The sequence below is a fragment of the Peromyscus maniculatus genome, chromosome 22, assembly GCF_049852395.1.
Source record: "Peromyscus maniculatus bairdii isolate BWxNUB_F1_BW_parent chromosome 22, HU_Pman_BW_mat_3.1, whole genome shotgun sequence".
Taxonomy (NCBI): Eukaryota; Metazoa; Chordata; class Mammalia; order Rodentia; family Cricetidae; genus Peromyscus; species Peromyscus maniculatus.
This window is the reverse complement of record NC_134873.1, coordinates 59,167,912-59,189,416: the sequence shown is the minus strand read 5'-3', so window position 1 is coordinate 59,189,416 and position 21,505 is coordinate 59,167,912. Positions and strand designations below refer to the sequence as shown.

General features: G+C 38.3%; 1 protein-coding gene across 36 annotated transcripts in view; it reads left to right on the top strand.

Annotated features, from left to right (window-relative positions):
• Nrxn1 (neurexin 1) overlaps window positions 1-21,505 on the top strand; it is a 1,071,743-nt gene that overhangs the window by 670,983 nt on the left and 379,255 nt on the right. The gene's annotated exons all lie outside the window — the stretch shown is intronic.

Genomic DNA, 21,505 nt, shown 5'->3' with positions numbered 1-21,505 from the left:
AGATTTGGACATTTCTGTTGGCTACCACCGCCCCCTCAAACCTTCTACACTCATCAGTAGTCCTTCCAATCACTCTTCTGGTCCCCTAGCTTAAGAATCCACTACGTTTCAGGACTGGTGGTACACACCTTTCATCCCAGTCCTCGAGAGGCAGAAGCAGGAGGATCTTTGAGTTCGAGGCCAACCTGGTCTACACAGTGAGTTCCAGGACAGCCGGGACTACAAAGAATCCATATCTATATCTATATCTATATCTATATCTATATCTATATCTATATCTATATCTATATCTATATCTATATCTATATATCTATATATCTATATCTACATATCTATATCTATCTATCTATCTATCTATCATCTGTCTATCTATCTATCTATCTATCTATCTATCTATCTATCTATCTATCTGACTAGAGTTGTATTTTAGTTCCCTGACCACTGGCCAGTTATTGTGCAAAGTTTACCTTCGGTCTTAACCAGACAATTCTCATTTATAGAATGAGGCTAACACATATTGCAATATTTTTAAATTAAATGAGGTAATGTTTTCAAATCACTTAATGTAGCATCTGGCACATATGCTCACAGATATTAGTTAGCTACTTTTAGTTGTTTTATTGTTTATTTTCATTCTTAGATTGGAATGCAATGTTACATTAATTACCATTATTATTATAAATGAAATAAAGGTGATATTGGAGTTCGTGAAAATTAGGTGAATTACTGATGACCTCTATGATTTACTACAGTTTAAAGAAAACCAAACACAAAATATTAAGCTCTTTCCATTACCAAATCCTTTTAAAAATGAGACAATATTCAGTCCTTCACCCAAACTGCTACTAGCTAAAAAAAAAAATCTTTATTTTGTAACTTTGCAATATTGTCTGAATTTTGTTTCAAAACTGTAAAAGAGTATTCTTTATATCCTCTCCATTTTAAAGGTATGTATTGTATTAGTGTGCCATCCAGTGGGAAAAGTAACTCTTTTATGTACCCTAAGTATGGAAAAAATACTCATTTTACTCCTGTCCTAACAAAGCATATTTTATTCAAGAACAAAAGTTCTATTCCTTTGCTGATTTCTTAGATTTAAGGAAACATAGAGGAAACCAAGTGTTAACTCAGTGGGAGAGTCACACTGGGTAGTTTCTATGGCTCTTTGGTATAGAGCCATCATTCCAACGACACACACTCTTTCATATTCTGCTTTGCTCTGTACCGTCTATCTCTGAATTGTTCATGGCTAGGGGCCAAGGGATGCCTTTGTTCCAGTGTGATCGCCTAATGCGAGTGTTTACATGGTTGCTGGCTTTGGGACTTTGGCTTTACAGGGTGATGATTTTCTCTTTGCTTTCTCAGCTTTTCCAGTTGTTAATAAGCAGTCCTGAATGCCTGCATCCTTTCAGGATAGCAAGGACTTAATTTGCCACCACAGATTTTTCTACACAACTTCAGGGCTTCAGTAATTTGGCATAACAAAAGGTGTGTGCTGCCAACAAATTATCAGAGGAGAGGGTGGGCGCTCAAATCCCACATCATTTGATTAACATTCCATTAGTTTGGTGAATAAAACAGGCAGAAGTCTGGGTGTTTGTCTCCCTTCTTTTCATACCCTCATCAGAGCAGGCACCAGAATGTGTCCCCTCTGTTCCTGTCGGTCAACACCCTTGCTTCACTTCACATGCTTGAGCTTAAACTGCTGCCCCAAATACCCACGTCCTTCCTCTCTGCCTGTTATGGCTTCTGTTTCTCCAATGCTTAAATCCTGGTGTGGTTCCTACTTTCTCCCAGAGGCCTTTGTCAGACACTCCAGCCAGGTCTGTCTGTCTCTTCTGTGAGTTTCTGTGTCACTTGATTCTGCTGCAAAATCACTTGGTACTTTATTAAATTGCTGTCCATATTTTATTAAATTACATCTGAATATTGATATTCTTTAGTTAAGTTTAATATACTACTACTAATATGCTGTCTTTCTTTTATTGTTTATTTTGTTCTGTTGTTTGTTCGGCAGTACCAAATCTGCATTTACACTAAACATGCTTGTCATGTGCCATACAAATGATTCAGGTACAAAACCAAATCAAATTTTTAAGGATGACTTTCACCTGATTAAATGCAAGTTTTTATAAATCTAATTATTGAAGACCTTCTGATTAGAGGTGTTATTCACTTGAACTGATGACTCCAAAAGCCTGTGCGAGGCTCTCTTCCTAACTTCTTAAGACACCACAGGGATGAGGGTGAGGAAGGGTGACTGGAAGTGTGTAGAACATTCTGCTCAGGAAAATGATGGTTTATGACTGTGCTGTCTGTTATCTGCAGAACTCCTGTGGTGGGTGCACTCTTACTTCTAGGTACAAGAGAAGCTGTGTGTTGTCAAAGTGACTGTGTTGTATTTTCAACATGGAAGAATGAAACTTAAGTTAGAACTGTGGAAGTGAGGATAGAGAAGACAATTAAGCAGTGAACCTCCAGCCTGAGAGACAGAGTGAATATGACAGCAAGTTACTCCTTGAGTCAGAGGATTTCAGCACAATATGGCTGACGAACAAGCATCTGGCCTCTAGGCTTTTTTATGATTCCTAGACTTTTCTCCATCCAGTCCTGACATAATTTTCTAGGTGCTGATAAACACCTGGAAAGTAGAAGAATCACATAGTTCATTTTGTGAGTGCTATGAGTTGGGTCATTTTCTTGCAGGTTAGTTCAGTAAGTTGGTTAAAAACAGTTGGGATGGAGAAAAGGATGACAAAGAAGGCCTTCCACATGCATCAAAACAACTGATGTTGCTACAGACCAAGTTAGGCCAGATGTCTTTTCTTTCTGGAGAACAGAATTCAGACATGCTGGAGATAAAGAGTTTAAAAACAATGTATCACAACACAGTGGCTGACCAGCATTGGACATTTGCTGGTGACTGTGGCTATGAGCCTCTAAGCTTAGGTTACATCTTTATAAAGCATAGCTGTTAGATGTGGTGGTAATCTAATTGTACTGAAATATTATTTTGATTGTATGTTAATAAATAAAGTTGTCTGGGGGTCAGAGCTATTAGAGCCATAGCAAGAGTGTGGCAGTGGTGGCACACGCCTTTAATCCCATAGATATCTGTGTGTTCAGGGTCAGAGCTATTAGAGCCATAGCAAGAGTGTGGCGGTGGTGGCACACGCCTTTAATCCCATAAGATCTCTGTGTGTTCAGGGATACAGTCAGCATTGGAGACATATGCCTTTAAGACCTAGGGGGCTGTACATTCAGACAGTGACGAGGCAGTCATGTGTTTGGGTTTACAACCAATGAGAAGGCAGAACAACATACTATAAAAAAACGAACCGACAGGAAGTAGGTCTCTTTTCGCGAAGCTGGGACAGCAGGAGGAAGGGTGAGATTTTAGCTCTAAGCTCTGACCTCTCGGCTTTCTCTTTTACATTGTTTCTGTGTTTCTTATTTAATAAGACGGTTGGTTACATCTATAGTTAGAACTTTATGTGTTTTCATTTTGCTTAATCCAGTGGCAATATATAATTAATGATAAGGAAACGGTATAAAACTAATCCACAAACTAAAATAATTGACTAAGCAAGCACTTTCAACTCTTAGTTTGGGTGACTAGAACCATTTTCACAAATACTGTGAGAATGCATGACTCAAAGAATGTCCCCTTTTTAACCCACATTTTTGCCAAGTTTCTTTAAATATGATTTTTATAAACAATCTCAAATGTTAACACATAATATATTTTAAAGTAAAGCTATTGTTCTCAATTTAAAATTATAAATTGTAGCTATTTAATTACAGTTAGCAGTAAATACATTTCTCTTGCCAAAACATTTTACTTCAGAGAGCTATATAATGCACATTTGTGGAAGGACATGCATTACAGATGACCTTAGAACAAAGCATTATCAATGTCAGATGTCCTGTGTGTGCTGCTCTTCTGCCCCTAAGGATAATAGCTACAGACTCAATTTGGTGTTGATCATTCTCTTACTTTTAAAAATAATGTTACCACATATGGTAAATACATATGCATGAATCTCACACTGGTATATTGTTTAATTTGCCTGATTTTGAAAGTTGCATAAACATGGTAATAATTCTTCTAGCTCTTTATGAGTTTGTCAAATCTATAGAGACCTCACTGTGACATTTAATTAATTCATCAGCAACACTATACATCACTTGGAAGCTATAGTCATTTTGTTCACTCTGTCACTCATGTAGGGGTGGTTTTGAGTGCTTGCTCTTAGAAACAGCCCTCCTTGATTCTTCTTTTATGTAACTCCAGGACATTCATAAGACTCTCTGTATGGCAGAGACCCAAGAGTGGGATTGTTGGGTCACACAAATGCATACAAAAGTGAATGTTAACTTCCATATGGAATTTGCTTACTGTCCCTCTGACTTCATTGGGGAATGACTAAACAAGCTTCATTGCTATACGGATTTGTCCAAACTTACTGATTTTTGCCTATCTCTGGAATAGAGAGGTATCCCATTGTGATTTAATTTAACTTCCTCTGGTTGATAATGAAGTTGTACATGTTCTCACATGTTTCTTGTCTATTTCTATTTCCTCTTCTGTGAAATATCTGTTCACATTTTTTGTCCTATTTTTTCCTGTTACAGTTTCTTTTTCCCCTATTGATTCTTAGGAATTCATCTCTTTTTTTGATAGATTCTCCTACACTTGGGCTTTAATTTCCAATGTTTTATACCATCTTTTAGTAATGAATTTTCTATTTTAATGCAGTCAAATATTATTTCACTTTTAAATTTATTCTTTGAAGCCTTGTTTCTGAAATACTTCTTTTCTTATCATGAAATCATTAAATATAAAATTAGCATACTTAAGGCTATAAAATGTTGAATCAACCAATCAACAATACTTTTCCCAAACAATAAAGGAACATTAATTGCTTTAATTCCTTTCATGATCTCCTTACAACTATTTATCTATGACTTTTAGTTTTACTAATACTATATTTTGGGTAATGTTGATATCTTCAGAATGCCATTTTTTATTTACCTAAGTATTTATAACTTTACTTTCCTTCTTTTCACTTTGGTATTCTTCTGTGATCATTTCACTCTTTTCAAGTGTACACTAAAGGTATTATTTGTGATGTTCTGTCATTAGTAGACTCTGGACCTTTTCGTACTGCATGTGTCTTTTGTTTTAACCTCATTTTGAAAGTTTCACCAGGGTATAAGAATTTTGACAGAAGGCTGTTGTCACTCATGCTTTGAAGTCACTGAGACTATTATCCCCTTGTCCTTCACTTTCGTTCCAAGCATCAAGAAGCCAGTTGGCTGTCTTTCCATTTTTTCTTCCTGTGTCTAAGATACTTTCCTCTCTTGGCTGTTCTTATATTTCATTAACATGTGTCTGTCAAGGGAAACGTTTTCCTGTATCATGAATGCTCTGGAGTTAATAAGCTTCTTTCATCTACAGATTTGCAAAATTAATCAATTATGTAGAATTACCAATTTCCACTCATTTTTCTCTCTTATTCCAGAACAGTAATTATGTACATAATGTATTTCTTTATGATCATTTCCACCTTTATGCCACTTGTCCTGTGTTTTATATTTTATCAGTCATTTTAAAATGCACAACAGGGAAGAACCCTCTTCCTCCAATGTTCCCACTCATTGCATAAAACAGAGCTCATGCTGGTCAATGCAGTTGCTAGTTGTTAACTAAGATCCCCAAACTATGGCAGATAGAAGAATGTCCCAGAAGAAGCTGTTTCCACATTCTAATCATGGTCTTCTGCACTCTTTAAGTCCTAATACCAGTTACTCATCCCATGCCATTCCCTGTCTTTCTGGTCCAATACCTATCCTTTTCTTAGGCCTCTGCCCCCTAACCTCCCGACTAAATTCCTGAGATGTTTTAAATTTGTTTTCCTACCCTATCATATGTCTCCCAAAATAAAAAAATAATCAACACAAAGTGCTAGAAGAGAAGGGTATTCCTACATTTAGAAGACTGACCTATGAAGATAAAAAACAAACAAACAAAAACCTCAGAAAAATTGATGGATGGATGAATGAATGGATGGTTAGTTCCCAAAACACCTACAATGCCCTTTGAGAGCACATCTATTAATAAAGCAGACTATGTGGGCTAGCCTAGGGATTAGCGCATCATTTATAATATTAGTTCCTTTGAAAACTTAATACAGAGTTTGGAAAGACCAGCTTCCAAATGGACTCTTGGAATGTAGCCCACGTGTAATCTGGGCACTGGCTGTACAGGAGAGAATTTGGATCACTGTGTGGGCTGGGAGGGAAATGCCTTCTGTTACCCAGCAAGGCCACAGATTTGAACATTGCACATTTGTTTTGTGTAACCATCCGTCTAACTGTGAGCAAAGAGCAGGATTGAAGTGCTGCTGATTATGGCTAATGTTTATAGATGCCATTTTAGTAGAGCAGACTGCTATGTTCCATCACTAGATCTTAATTCTAAATATGATTTCCATTGTCTCCCCTCCTCAGTCAGCCAGCAGCAGAGCAGCAAAGTGCCTTTACCTTGGAGTTCAGTGACTTTTAATTGCCTGTTCAGTTTTACTTGATTGTGAGGAAAAAAGTGGAGTTGTTCTCTGTGCAGTTTTAGTTCCCAGATCCACAATTGTCAAGAGCTTAAATACTACCCACAGCAAGAGTTCACATATCTTTAGAGTGAGAAAGCAGATGGGAGATCCTACTGAGTTTTACTGTAGTGGTTATGAGTTTTGTATACGTGCATGTGTGACTTGTGTGTGTGTTAGTGTCTGTGTGTGTTCTTACAAAGAATCAGAGCATTACCTAGAAAAATACACACCAACGTAATGATGTGTAAATTGTGAAATTATCACCCATGTACATTTTCTCATGTACATTTTTTGAAACTTACATAACTTTATAATCGTAATTAAATATTGCTTCCAAAACACTGGAGAACAATGGCATTTAAAATTATTCTAGGACAGTATAATCACCTGCTTCAGCATTATCATGTCAAATGGGAGGAAAAATGAGGCTGAGTGAGCTTTAAAAATTGATTACAGTTTCACTGGAGCCGGGCTACAACCTGTGGGGACATTACTGCGGCATGCTCTGACCCTCGCTGACGTCATGATCCCAATGGCGCATGCGCTGGAAGAGCAGCCTTCTCTCTCTCCCAGTTGCGCCCCAGCACTGCTGAGCGCTCTCCCTTTGAACACAGTGCATCTGAAGAACTAGGTGCAGAACAGCATTGGTTTCAGTGCTCACATAATTGCAGGGATTGACTTTCTCCCAGCTGAAGGATTAGAACTTTTATGGCTTTATGACTGATGGAAGGTGAGGGGCCTCCCTAACGGTAGTTGTGGTTAGGTGCTTCTGACTTAAGCTGAGAAGGAAAGGGAAAGATGGGGTGGGGGGTTTCTGGAAATTTTGAAGATTTATTTTCATGTTTTAAACAGTAGGAAGCCCTTCTTTCCTCCCCATGCAAAAAGAGTCTGTGTGGGAAATCCATGTGGGAAATCCATGAAGTGTAGCTTATCTTGCTGAAGCAGGGGAGGTTTTTCCAGAATCTATCATTTCCTAGCATTTCTCAGGATTCAGGTAAGAGGAAGGCTGACTTATAACATCAAAGATGAAGATCTCCAGATAAAGGCTCCCCTAGAAGCGGAATCCACTTGTTCTGAAGTTTTCCTCTTCAGCATGGAAAATACAATTCATTTTCTCTTTGGGGTTCTGAGATATTCAGGAGTGAATGAACATTTGTATGTAAATTATATTCATTAGATTACATTGTGTATCCTCATCAGATTGACAAATTCTCTATGACTAGTGCTAATCTGCTACTACATGAATGATTTAGAACGTAGCCTCACACGATGTTGTAGGGCCAAGTGCTGGGCTGAGAGTCTATCTGCCAAGCATAAAGCACACAGGTAAAATTAAGGAACCATGCAACCTTTGTCTACCATGTTCTCATTCTCATCCTTCCTCTTTCCTGGGAACATTCTCAATCTTTCTTGAAGATATGGAACATGCCTGCAATCCCAATGTCTTTCATAAAAAGAGCCAATACTAATCATTGGCCCTTCAAGTTCCTTGGGTGGCTATTTTTGGAGTGAGATGTATACATGACCTCAGCTGAACTGTTGTAGTGTTGATGCCTTATGAGCTCTCTTGACTTACATAGCCAGCTGTTGCTTTCCCTAGATTTCTCTGGGACACTCAGCTGATCACAGCTGCCCCATCATCACTTGTCAGAGGGGCTGAAACTTCCCGGTACCCACAAGCTTCAGAGCCATAGTGTCGAGGACAGGAAGATGTCTTAAGAAGCATTTGGCTTGCTTCTTAACATCCTTCTATGTTTCCTTATTTGTAATTCTCAAAACATAGGAGAACATTGTTAATGTATAAACATTCCTTGTAGGTACTTACTTGAAGGGAGAATATCAATGTCATTGAAAGGAGCAACGTCTTAGTGGTTTACCTGTAAGAGGTTAGGATGATCAGTGGGAAAACAGAAGTCAGCTGAATAGAAGGCCAAAATCACAGAATATAGTTAATTACCAACCTAGTGATCATTAATAAACTCTAGAGCATTAATTCTTGTTATATTGGAATTTATCCTGCAATTTCCTAGCTCAATTCAAATTGCACTTCATCAAAAATTTCTACCCAAATCCTTCTATAGAAATATTATTTTCCTAATTTATTTTTATCCCAGTCATTTACCCTTATATAATGTCACCTTATGGCACAAGTTAGATGGCTCAGCGGGTAAAGGTTCTTGCTGCCAAGCCTGCAGTCCTGAGTTTGATCTCCTGGCCCGCATACTAGAGTGAAAGCGCCACCTCCTCCAGGTTGCCCTCTGTCCTCTGTATGTGTGTCATGATATGAACAAATACACACAGATACAAGCACACACACACACACACACACACACACACACACACACACACACACCTCCTCCAGGTTGTCCTCTAACCTCTGTATGTGTATCATGATATGAACAAATACACACAGATACAAGCACACACACACATACACACACAAATGTCATAACAGTAAAAGAGAAGAATTGCTACGTTATACTTGCTCTGTCTCATGTAACATCAAATTCCCCAGCTGTCTGTGTGTCAGCCTTTGTGTTCCTAATGTGTGTCCCTCAGGGGGCCTGGAGCTCTCCAGTGAAGCTCCCTGGCTCGCTCTAACAAGCTGCCTATGTGCTTGTAATTCACAGAGAAGCACCAGCTCTAAAACTGTTTAAGCAAGAAATAAAGGGTGGGTTTCCTGTTTGCTTACCTTGACTTCTTTTTGCTTGTTGGTCAATGAGATGGCTGTGCTTGCAGGAGATTTGATTTGCTAGCCACGAGGATACATGGAAATCATTTACTAGTAACTGTGGAGGATGGATCAGAAATATTCCAAAGGGCAGTGTAAAACCCTGTCTCCCCCCCCCCCCGCCCCATCATGCTTCATTTTTACCATGTGTGTGGGGTGGGGGACCCAAAGACATGAATTTGGGAAGTACTCTTGATAGAATAATCTGAACTTCTCCAGAGAACAATAAAGAGCATTAAAATTGCAAGTACTTTAAAAAATGTCCATATGGAGAATTGAAATCTTGTTATGACCAGGTGCAAAATCTGTGAAATATTCCATAATTAAAAGACAATGGCAAAGAGCAGGTACCTGTCTCACAGACCCACGTCAAGTGTCGGCACTGGCTTCTGGCTTTGTCCCCACTCCAGTGTGGCTGCCCTGGGACCCTGCATGTTTTTGTGCAGGTGCCGATAGCATAATGCCTTACTACAAGTAATAGAAGCCCACCAAGATTCTGAGTCTGTGTCTATTCTCATGTTTCCTGTGTGGCAGGAATGTGTTTTAGGGGAAACCTCTGAATTCAGTTAGACAGGCAAAGGATAAACTTGTTAATAGGCTTGCCCTGAGGAAAATTTCTTAAGAAAATTAAATTTCACAAATGGACGTTTTAGGTCCAATTCACATAATTGTCTGTCTACTAATATGGTGATTAATAAAAGTAGTGAAGAATTGTCACAGCATTGTCCCTCCTCCTCTCTTAGTAGGCATGCAGGTGGTGACCTGTGTTCGGTTGTGTCTGCCTTCATTCTCCTCACACCATGTTCCTATCTTAGTCTTTCTCCGTAAAATGATTATGACCTGATTCTTCAATGCTGTCACACTTCTCCAAGTGTCTAGATAAATATTATTTATATTTATGCCTGTGTAAGTTTACACATATTTATTTAGACACTTTGAGTGCCTATGAATATTCTGCCTATCAGAAACTACAGATAACTGGAAAGCCAAGCCAAAAGCTTCAAGTAGTTGCTTTACATTAGAGTTGAAATAATTGGGAAAGACATTCCAGCATTCTAAAAGAACAGTCCTGCCCCCACCTTTCGTATATTACCACTGTGCATTGATCACTGTCATTTAAGAGTCAGTGCTCATTGTATCCTAGCAGTGAACGTGACTTCAGGGTCATCTGGAGTTGATGGTTTCAATGAGACAGATTGAATTGTTAAGTGTTAGTGTGACTATGAGGTAATGGTTTACATACCCATGTTAATTATACTAGTGGTTATATAAGAAATAATTTTAGGTCCTGTAGTACTTTCTATTCCCTTCTCTTTTCTTGGCTTCTTCATTGTGTTAAATATACTTAAACTTTGCAGTAAATGTGAATGTACAGCAGAAAGAATTATCACCTGCACTTAAACACCTGTGAACACCCGCACGTGTCAACACAGCATCCTGGGAACTGCCTGCTACCTCAGTAAAGCAGTTCCTAGTTTCTCATCTCCAGGGTTAACCACTCTTTACTTCTTGCCTAGAGTTGAGTTGTTCATCTACTTGAAATTTCTGTAAAAGAGTAATTTTTATACATGTCTTTTGTGTCTTTCTTTTGTTTGCAATTTTGCATTTGTGAAATTCAGACACAGTCCTATGGGGAGCTGGAGTCTGTATTTTAAAATTGCTTCATAGGAAGTTTTTGTGGTACTGGGATATAACCAAAATTTGGGGGATGCTAAGCCAGCACTCTACCACTCAACTGTATCACTTTGTATAATGTTTTCTAGATAGACCAACACTTCTTTCCCTAAGTTTTTCTCTGATGGAAATATGTGGAGCCTTTCTTATAGTTTCATATTATTATTTAAAGTCCTGTGTATTCTTATGCATTTGTCCTGGTTGATATTGACACACGTTTTTATTGGATATCAGACAGGACTAGAATGAGGAATTTAGTGATATGGGACATGTCTACCGTGGCATTTTTAGTAGATACTATTAAACCATTGCCCAGAGTGGTCACAGAAATTTACATTCCCATTGTATTTTCTCTGCATTGTCATTATAAGTCTTTGTGTTAGTTTGATGGTCATTTATTGTTTTTCTGAAAATCCTTTTAAATTTTGTGGTGTGTCTGTTAGGTTCCAACATGATTTCTTTCCCTTAGAATCTTGGATGACAGAAAACGACAAACTTGCTGATTCCTCCTGTGTATGAAAATAAAGAACATTGGAGACACATACTTTTATATTTAAATATATAGAGACAAATATTCCTGTGGAAACTACTCTTTACTTTTATGATTTGAAGAGAGAGGCAAGGGAAAGAGAACTGGATGAAGGAGTATGAGAGAACACTTTGGATATCTTTTCCTTTTTCTTTTTCTTTTAAATTTTTCAAGACAGGGTTTCTCTGTGTAGCTTTGGTGCTTGTCCTGGATCTTGCTCTGTAGACCAGGCTGCTGCCTTGAACTCACAGAGATTGACCTGAGTCTGCCTCCTGAGTGCTGGGATTAAAAGAGTGCACCACCACTGCCCGGTGGCTTTGGATATCTTTTATACTCCAAAACCATCATTATACTTTGCTTGGCCCTTTTTTCACAATTAAAGTTATTTTTTAAGTTAACAAAAAGAATTTTGAATACTGAAAATAGTTTTGCATTCAATGTTTTCACCATTACATCTCCTCCCAACATTTCTAGCTATTTCTTAGCAATATCCTTAGTGGCATCATAACCTCTGCCTACTTTAGCAATGAGTAGAGGCCACAACGGGCTGGAATGATCGCCCTTGGACTGCAATTGTACAACTTGCTGTCTTTACTCTTGATTCCATGGGGATTTAGAGCCTTTAGGGTATCAAAACTTATTTTCCATAAATAGAATCCTGTCTGTCCCAGCCTGTATTTCTAAACATTGTCTCTAAACATTCAGTCTTCTATGACACATGAATGGTATCTTTTGTTTATTTATTTGAGATGTTCTGTTACATTGAGAATAACGGAACTCCTTGGGCCTTGATTAGGAGTTCTTTGAAATGAGTTTGGTTGCTGAGGATGAATAAATCACGTTGGCACTCATGACACTTTACTAAGCGTGTGTCATATAATGTCCTGCATAACAAAAGGGTCGATGGTACTGCTTGCTTTACTTTGTGTCTCCCATGTTTAAACAGTAAGGCCATTTTTAACATATGCATGTTTATGTAGAGGTTGGAATGGTCACGTTACCTTCACCATTACCTAGGAAGATAAAGAACTTAATATTCACAAGTTGAAGAGTGCTATATTTTTTCTAAGTTGTTAATTTAAGAATATTGAAGAACAATGGTAAAAATTTTCTCCCAATACCTTATCTTTCACATGATGTCAGCCTTACATTCAGGTGCCACTCTGTTCTGTTAATATTGTCTTTACATTTCTTCTTCTTTTCAATCAGTTGATTCTGAAAATATAAATAACTCTAAGAATGCTTATATATGTATGTATATATGTTTAAATGGAGCTGTGGATATCCATAATCCAATTTATAGTTTGTACATTGGTTTGTTATCCAGTAATTTCATAAAATAATTACTGCAAATTTAATTTTTGAAGTAATAGTAAATGACATTTCAGCTTGTCAATTGTCCTATAATGAGTACCTTGAGGGCAGATATGTTGCATTTTTATACATTTGATTGGGAAGGACTCTATTTTGCAGTCTCACTCTCAAATAAAGAAAAAATTATCTCCAGAGAGCGAAGGATGCCGTGCTCAAACTGAGCAGCCCTGGGCACAGGGATTGTTGCTTTTGTGAAGTCTCACTGGGGTTGAGTATATTAATTGGTTATCTTTTCTTCCTGTACAATGTTGCAGTTTGAAGTATTCTTTTTGGAAGGTGAACTATTCTAAGTGGCCAGATCAAGGAGGGAACAATGGACAGTTTTGATTAAGTGACCCACTAGCAGCCTAGGCTGTGTAAATACTGCTGTGGTACATTCCAACAGCAGGAGTGGAGAAAGACGCTCTTGCCTGCCTTTTCTGTGTCTGCTCTGCTCCAGAGACCAAGAGATGAACCCAGGGGCTTCACACTGTGTGGTAACTACACTTAGTGGACACATACTAATGAAATGACCTTGAAATATCATTTCTACATATTAAATATTTATTATTTGTTTTGATTGAAGCTAAAAACATTTGGCATCTTCTATGTGTAAGGAGTTTTCATGGTATTTGGGGGATGTGACAGTTTTGAAGACAACAGTGTGGATGGCAACAGAAATACCATGACAGAGGTCTGCTGATCCATGACTCATAGAAAGTGGATGATACTCATGGATTGTTCATCCCTGGAGTCAAAATATCATAACTGGCTAAAGAAACTGAATGACTTAATCTGAGTTAGCTACACTGTGGGTGAATGGAATCGGAAAGGAAATCTGGCAGAGAGATTGGCAGACCTGTATGTCTTCAGATTTCAGACTCTGGAGAATCTCTTCCTTTGCTCTGAAGTGGGGTCCAGAATATTGCATTTTCCTAGTCCCAGTTAACGCTGTCCTCTGCCAGGCAGACCATACTTGTGCATCAAGGAGATAGACCAGAAATAGGAAACTATAAATACAAAAGTAGCACCATCTTCAAAACATGAAATCCCAAGAACTAAAGCTCTTTGCTGCCGGGGATCTGCTACTGTATGATAGGAAACCAACTGCTGTTCTCTGGCCGGACCTGATAGATACTTTCTTTAGACTCCTATTATTTGAAAGTTATTAAGGGAAACTCAGTTTTATGTTTCCTTGAAGCGGGACGTGGTATGAGATAGTTCATATTCATATTCAAAGTTATATCTAACACTGGATGTAAGGTACTATTCTTCCATAGTAATACTAATTTGAAATCAAACCGGAATTGAATCACCAGTGAGAAACAGGAAGTTGCAATGGGAGCAGAAAGTTTACCATGCTGTCAAGTTCAATGGTAAAGTGCCAGACATGGGGGCCTGGAGAGAGGGCTCAATGGTTAAGAGCATTTATTGTTCTTACAGAGGGCCTGGGTTCAGCTCCCAGTAACAACGTGGTAGCTCACATCCATCCATAACTCCAGTCCCAGGGTACCTAATTAAAAATATGAGAACAAAAAAGCAGACATGGAATTTTCATCGGTGGCCTACATGTAGTTTACAAGGATGAGAAAAGTTTGTCGTTGTAAGCACAGTTAAATCATATAAAGTATTTAGGAATGAAATTAAGGAAGAGTCTACAACCCATCTTCTCCCTCAGCTTAGACTTCCATAGTTCCTTTGGGCCATAATGTAATTGTGGGCCTAAAGACTGCAATATATTAAAACAGTTTATACACTAAGTCTATTATCTATTTAAAATGGGACTAAATGGCAGATATTCCTACTAATCAACTATTTAAAAACACACTCGAGGACATATCAATACAAACCATAGCCAGAGAGGTCACAGTGTATGGGAGTCAATATTTGACAGAGCAACATTATTCCCATGCAGATGAATGTCTGAGCTCCAAACCGACTTTCAAGATACAAGGGCAAATCTTAATATAAAATCTTCATAACAATAGTAAATTATAAAGATGTTTGGATTACCTCTCTATTAGCACATATCTATCATTTAGTGTTGTCATGATCGTATATTATTTAGCTGCAACCCTCAGACCCAGGCCTGCCCATTATAAGGAGTATAACATGTCCCACAGTCCATTTTAACTGCGTGTGTATTTGGAAAAATCTATTCAGAAGACAAAAACTTGTGAAATGTGGATTTACTCCCATAGTCCCTCAGGACAGTACAGGAGAATGATCTTGCAGGGGATTTTGGGGGATGATAATTTGAATGAGCACAATTAGTAATTATTTCTAGGTAGGCAGCTGACAAAGGTCTCACAGTGGCATCACAGGAAGCAAGAAAATTAGTCTAGACGATGTCGGCTGGGAGTGTGTCACCTCTGTCTTTCCCAGCTGACAAGCTGACCTGATTTTGTGCAAGATTTGACGTGTGTCTAGCATGGTGGCTGCTGTAAGAAACCAAGCCAGAAAACAATACACAGGAGAACCTGCCACTACTCTAGATTTATCATACGCAGGTGGAATTTTTTTTTTTTTTTTTTTTTTTAACAAACTGCACTAGGGTTACATGTGAACTTGCTTTTAGACTCACCGAAGGTGTCTTTTTGTTGTGGTTATGGTTGTTGTTTTTGAGACAGTGTCTCTGTGTAGCCCTGGCTGTCCTGGAATTTGCTCTGTAGATCAGGCTGGGCTCAAACTCAGAGATCTGCCTGCCTCTGCCTCCCTGGTGCTGTTATTTTCGTTCACCATCTTGATTCCCAAGTGCAGGAGGTTGAGACCCCCACAATCAGAAACGGAAGCACCGCTAGGAGTCAGAATCCCTTCTTTTTTCCTTTCTTCCTTTCGTCTGTTCTTCCTTCCTTCCTTCCTTCCTTCCTTCCTTCCTTCCTTCCTTCCTTCCTTCCTTCCTTCCTTTTTTGTTTTTGTTTTTCAAGACAGGGTTTCTCTGTGTAGTTTTGGAGCCTTTCCTGGAACTCACTCTGTAGACTAGGCTGGCCTCCAACTCACAGAGATCACAGAGATCAGCCTCTCGAATGCTGGGAATAAAGGCATGCACCACTGACGTCTGGCTTTGGAATCCCTTATTTCTTAAGTGTCTCAGGAAAAATATTAAAACATTGATTAATGTTTTGGTGTCTTTTAAGTTGGTTCCTTAAGAATCCCCTGCTCTATGTTCTGCTGTTCAAAGCTTGGATGACAACAGCAGTTAGAATAGCCAGTCTATTCTTAATTAGCCATATAGAATGTAAAATCAATTTCATTTGGTTAAAAACAATCCATGATTGGAAAAGAACCTTGCATCAAAAGTCGAAAATTTTAAATAAATGTTCTTATTTTCATTTAATGTTTTTATAAAAGAAGTGTTCTTTTAATTAGGCCCTCAAATTACAGCTTATCTTTAGCGGGCAACTTCTCTGCATCTGACACTTCATGCTGTTCCACAGTTATGTCTCATTTAATACACACTAAAACCTTCAAGATGAGCATACAGTGCACATTTTATAGCTTTGGAATACGAGGCTGGGGGAAACCACACAGCCTTCTAAAGATCATACTGCTGGAGGAGTCGAGAGGTCAGATCTGTCTCACAACCTTCCACTCTCTCTAGAGTTCTGCAAGGCACCTCACCGTGAGTATAATGGACACAGGCATGCGAACTAAAACAAGCCAGACACAGAAAAGTTCTGCAAGACGTCATTGTCTGTGGAATATAACCAAGTACAATGCATAAAGTCAGAGGGAAAACTGGAGTTACCAAGGACAGAAAGCAGAGGGGAAATGAGGGGAAGGTTCAACGTAGACATGGCATAGCTTTAATAAGCCCAGGGATGGAGTATATAGCAGGATGACAGTGATGATGTTTCCTGTGTGCCAGGAATTCCCTTAGTAGGTTTCAGGTGCTGTCACTGGACATGCAGAAAAGGTAGCTATATGAGGAGGCTCATGTGCTTGGCTCAAGTAATAATTCACTCTATATCTGTGTATAAAAATACCATGTCGCCAGGCGGTGGTGGCGCACGCCTTTAATCCCAGCACTCGGGAGGCAGAGCCAGGCGGATCTCTGTGAGTTCAAGGCCAGCCTGGGCTACCAAGTGAGTTCCAGGAAAGGCGCAAAGCTACACAGAGAAACCCTGTCTCAAAAAACCAAAAAAAAAAAAAAAATACCATGTCATGCACATTAATATATAAGATTTTTTAATGACTGCCGCCTTAAATATCAGAACTCCATAACTGAAATCATTTCACATCAATTTAAGAGGGAACGTTCTCCAACCCATAACCTGGAATGTACTCTCTTCTGACTTGCTTGGCCTTTCCAGACATAGGGGTCTAAATCCAGAGAAAGGGTAAGAGGAATCATTGAAAATCATCAGTGAATCTAATGAAACAGTTTTAGTCAAGTCATTATGGAAAAGAATACTTGGTGTTTTTACACAGACATAGTTTACCCAGCCTAGCACAACTTACAATGAAAAATGAACTTGTTTAGGACTCAATCAGAGTATGAAGGTAGGTGTGGCTTTTACAAAGACCCACAATTGACAAGGGAATCTATTACCACTTCATTTGCCATGAGTGATTGGAGATGGCCATGAGTCATTCCAAGCAGTCAGTCCAGGTTGCTGTTATCTGAACTCTCCCCACTTAGTATCTAATTACGTTTTCTTTTTTGTCTTTAGGAATAATCACATGTAGGATACCACATACTCAGGCAAGGTGTGAGACTATTTCTGATCCTTGTAGAGCTGACAAATTATATTATCATGATAAATCAGGAACCAAGGAGCAGGGAAATTGCATATATTAGAGGAGAGAGTACCTCAATGTTTTCATATATACATTTTTAATATACAGCTTCAGGATAATTGTGTGTCATTCAAGAAAGTGCAGGGAAATGACTCAGTAGGTAAGGGGCTTGTTAAATTGCCATACAAGTGTGAGGATGTTAGTTTGGATCCCTAGAACCTACATCTGTAATCCAGTTCCCTTGTGAGGACATGGAGTGGATCTAGACTACTCCTCAGAAGCTAATGGGTTACTTACAGCCTGGCAGGTAGTATGAGAAAACAAAACAAAACAAGAAAACAAAAAAGCCGGACAAACAACAGCAACAAGAGGAGACCCTGTTCCAAACAAGGCAGAACGTGAGGGGCTGACTCATGAGACTGTTTCTGACTTCGACATACGTGCCATGGCACAGAGTACCCACACTGACGAACACAACTGTGTGTGTGCACACATACACACAACACACATTGTACACACACACACACACACACATTCACTCAAGAACAATAAAAAATAAGAGGACTCATTTTTTTTTTAACTGACGTCCATATAAAGTGACTCACCTCCACCTGTGACTCTCGTTCCAAGGGACCTAACACCCTCTCTGTACTTCTCAGGTACCTGTACTCACAATGGACACACAGACATATACATAGAAACATAATTCAACATAAAATAGGTCTTTGAAAAACAAGGAAACTGCACGTGTATTTATTAGGAAAACGTCCGATAACGTATAACGTTGAGAACAATCAAAAGACACTCTAGGCCTTGATCTTTCCTTCTGTTTGGTACTCCAGCTCCGCCAACACTTCTGCATTCTCATTGTGCTAAAAAAATGTCAGCTTGAGGAGTTAGAAACCCAGGTCTTTTTCTATTTTAGCTGCAGCGTGGAGGAGGGCACAAGGAGCGCCTCAGTGCTGAATTTCTGCTGATATAATCGGTGACTTGATTTGTATTAAAAAATGTAAATGTTTCTTTGACATCGGACTTGGCCTTTGAGAGGGAAAAGGTACTTACTGAGAAATCTGCATTGACAGAACAAATCCTACTTGCAGAGTAGAAACTGATGTTGTTGGCTTGAGTAGATGTCCAGTCGGCTGTGAAATTCATAATCTTTTATCCATAAAATAGCTTCTCCTCTGAATGACAAAATTATCTCCGAGTTGGGCATTTGCCAGATCAGAAGACAAAAGACCCGGCATACACACCTAAGCAACAGCATCAGGATGCATTTGAAAGGGATGGTTGTTTTCTTAAGGGTCACGGATACTGGCTTTCTGAATTAATCAGTGGGAATGTTGCCTTAATAAGTCTGATGTCATTTTCATTTGTTTCTTTAGTAAAAATTCAACGCCATCATGACTTCAAGAACAGCTCTGGAAATACTAAGAGATTTCACTGATAGTTGACTCCCTGAGAGATTTCACTGATAGATGGCTGTCATACAGAGTAAAAATTTTAGGATGCTCCATTTTTTGTCCTTCAGTGTCCAGTAGATAAAACTAGTAATTCAACGTTTAATTCTGTTCTGAGGTGGAAGTCTACAGGCTTCTTCTCATTTAGTGTGAGGGTTTTTTTGTGTGTGTGTTATTTGTTTGTTTGTTTTTGTTTTTGTTTGTCCTTGTCAATTTTGAATAATCAAAGCTTGGGTTATCTGTGGAATAGAATCATATGGCAGTAGGTGTGGCCAATTCTTCCAGGCAAAATCAAAGTATAATGAATTTGACCCTAAACAAAGGAAAGCTAGTTTTCTAAGATTATCTTCTTGCATGGGAGAAAAGAAGGTGGATAGATAGTTTTCTGCCTACTTTCCTAGCTGGCAAGGGAAGAAACACAGAGGATTCCATTTGAGAGGAATCTCTTTGTCTTCCATTTACTGAAACAAAGCAAGTTTGCTTTTTGCAAAGCAGGGCTGTGGTAATGACACTGAGAAAAACTCAGCCACAGATGGGCTTTTTCATTAGATCATGATCTATACTTATTAGGCATAAACTTGTCATTTAACATGAACTAATTTTATGACAAAGGGTATTTTGGGCATTGGTTATTTAAAATTAAAGGTCTCATTCTGATAAAAGGAACTTTGAATCTATTGGCCTAAAGTTATGATTTATATTCTAATGAATAAGATTTTCTGATCCCTAGTGTATATTTATTATAGTGTTTAATTTAAAATCTAGCTATTGGGTTATCACTGGAATTACATAAAAAATTGAATATTAGGTTACAACATGCAATAGCTGTTTGTTTTAAGGGCCCTAAATATTTAATATACAATTGTATATTGAGTTTTAAAGATCTGCCAATTATTGGCATTATAATTTACACTCTTGGTTAAAACTTGCAGAGAAGATCAGTAGTTCTCTTCCATGTCTTAAGAAGAAACACTTGGTGTGTGGGCATTTATGGCTGCATTTACTGATTGTTTTCTCAAGTTGTACTGTGGATATAACTTAATTTTAGTTAGTAAAACTCTTAAATACAATTGGATGGATAAATAGCTTTATGAAGACGGATATGCATTTATTCCAATTGAATATTCACTGAGTACTATTGTAGGTACCTGCCATTTTGTGAGACCTGACTAGGAACCCATTTTAAAGTCAACATAGAAAATAAAGGAAAGAAAAATGAGAGAGGAACAAAAAAAATAGACTTTAATTAATAAGTTTTGGCTCTATAGCTCTGTATGGTTTTAGAGTGCAAATTCAAGGGGGAACACTTTTATTTATAACTTACACAGCAACCAGGAGACAGAAGGGTTTGAACAGGGGTGCTGGGAAGGGCTTCTGTTGGCTCCTAGAGTGTCTAGACTCAAGGCACATGTAAGCAGAAAGGACTAGCTGTCCCTAGTTCATTGCTGTGACTGCTGCTTATCCTTGAGTTTCTCTCTTTTCTTTTAATATTCTCTGTTCCTACTTAATAAAAGGTAGTTCACATCTCCAGAGATTCTAGAAAAAATTTAGCCCTTTCTGCTTCTTTATTTCTAACAGGCCAATTTGTCCTTGATCTCTGTTGAATTGTTCGAAAGCTTATGAATATGCACAGTTTCCAGAGATTCTGAGACCAACTCTGGTCAGGTTAGACTGATAATTTGCTCCAGGGTTCCAGGTCAGAAAAGGAGTCGATCTCCAACAGATAACAGGAAAACACATTTTTAGTTTCCTTACTCGTGATGAATGTAACCAGTTTTCTCAAAAGGCTGGATTTTTTTTAAATGTATATCAGATCTATAGTTGTAATATTTCATGCCAAAATTTTCAGATAATTGGAATAAGTTGTAAATGTTTGCATTTCTGTTGTAATCTACAAAAATCCTGTCTGATCTGAAGCTATACAGACAAAATATTCTCAGATCATAATCCATGCTAAACATATTACAGCAAAAAAAAATTATAGGGTATCACATTTTATTTATTTATTTATTTATTTATTTGTTTGTTTGTTTATATGTTTGTTTGTTTGAGACAAGATTTCTCTGTGTAGTCCTGGTTGTCCTAGAACTCCCTCTGTAGACCAGGCTGGTCTAGAACTCTAGATCCATCTGCTTCTGCCTCCTCAGTGCTGGGATTAAAGGTGTGTGCCACCATGCCTGATATGGGAAAACACATTTTAGAAAAAGAGAAAGGTGAGAAACATTCCATCCATGTAGTGAGACAGAATGTCATTGGTGGTGAGCAATGACATGGAGCTGAATTTTTTTTACCTAAATTCTATTAAAAAATAATCTGGAGGTCAGTTATCTTTAGGTTTGAGAGTTTTAGTAAGAAAAACCAGCATGTTTCAATAAACTGGCTTGATATAAATTTTTAGGGCATAATCTAA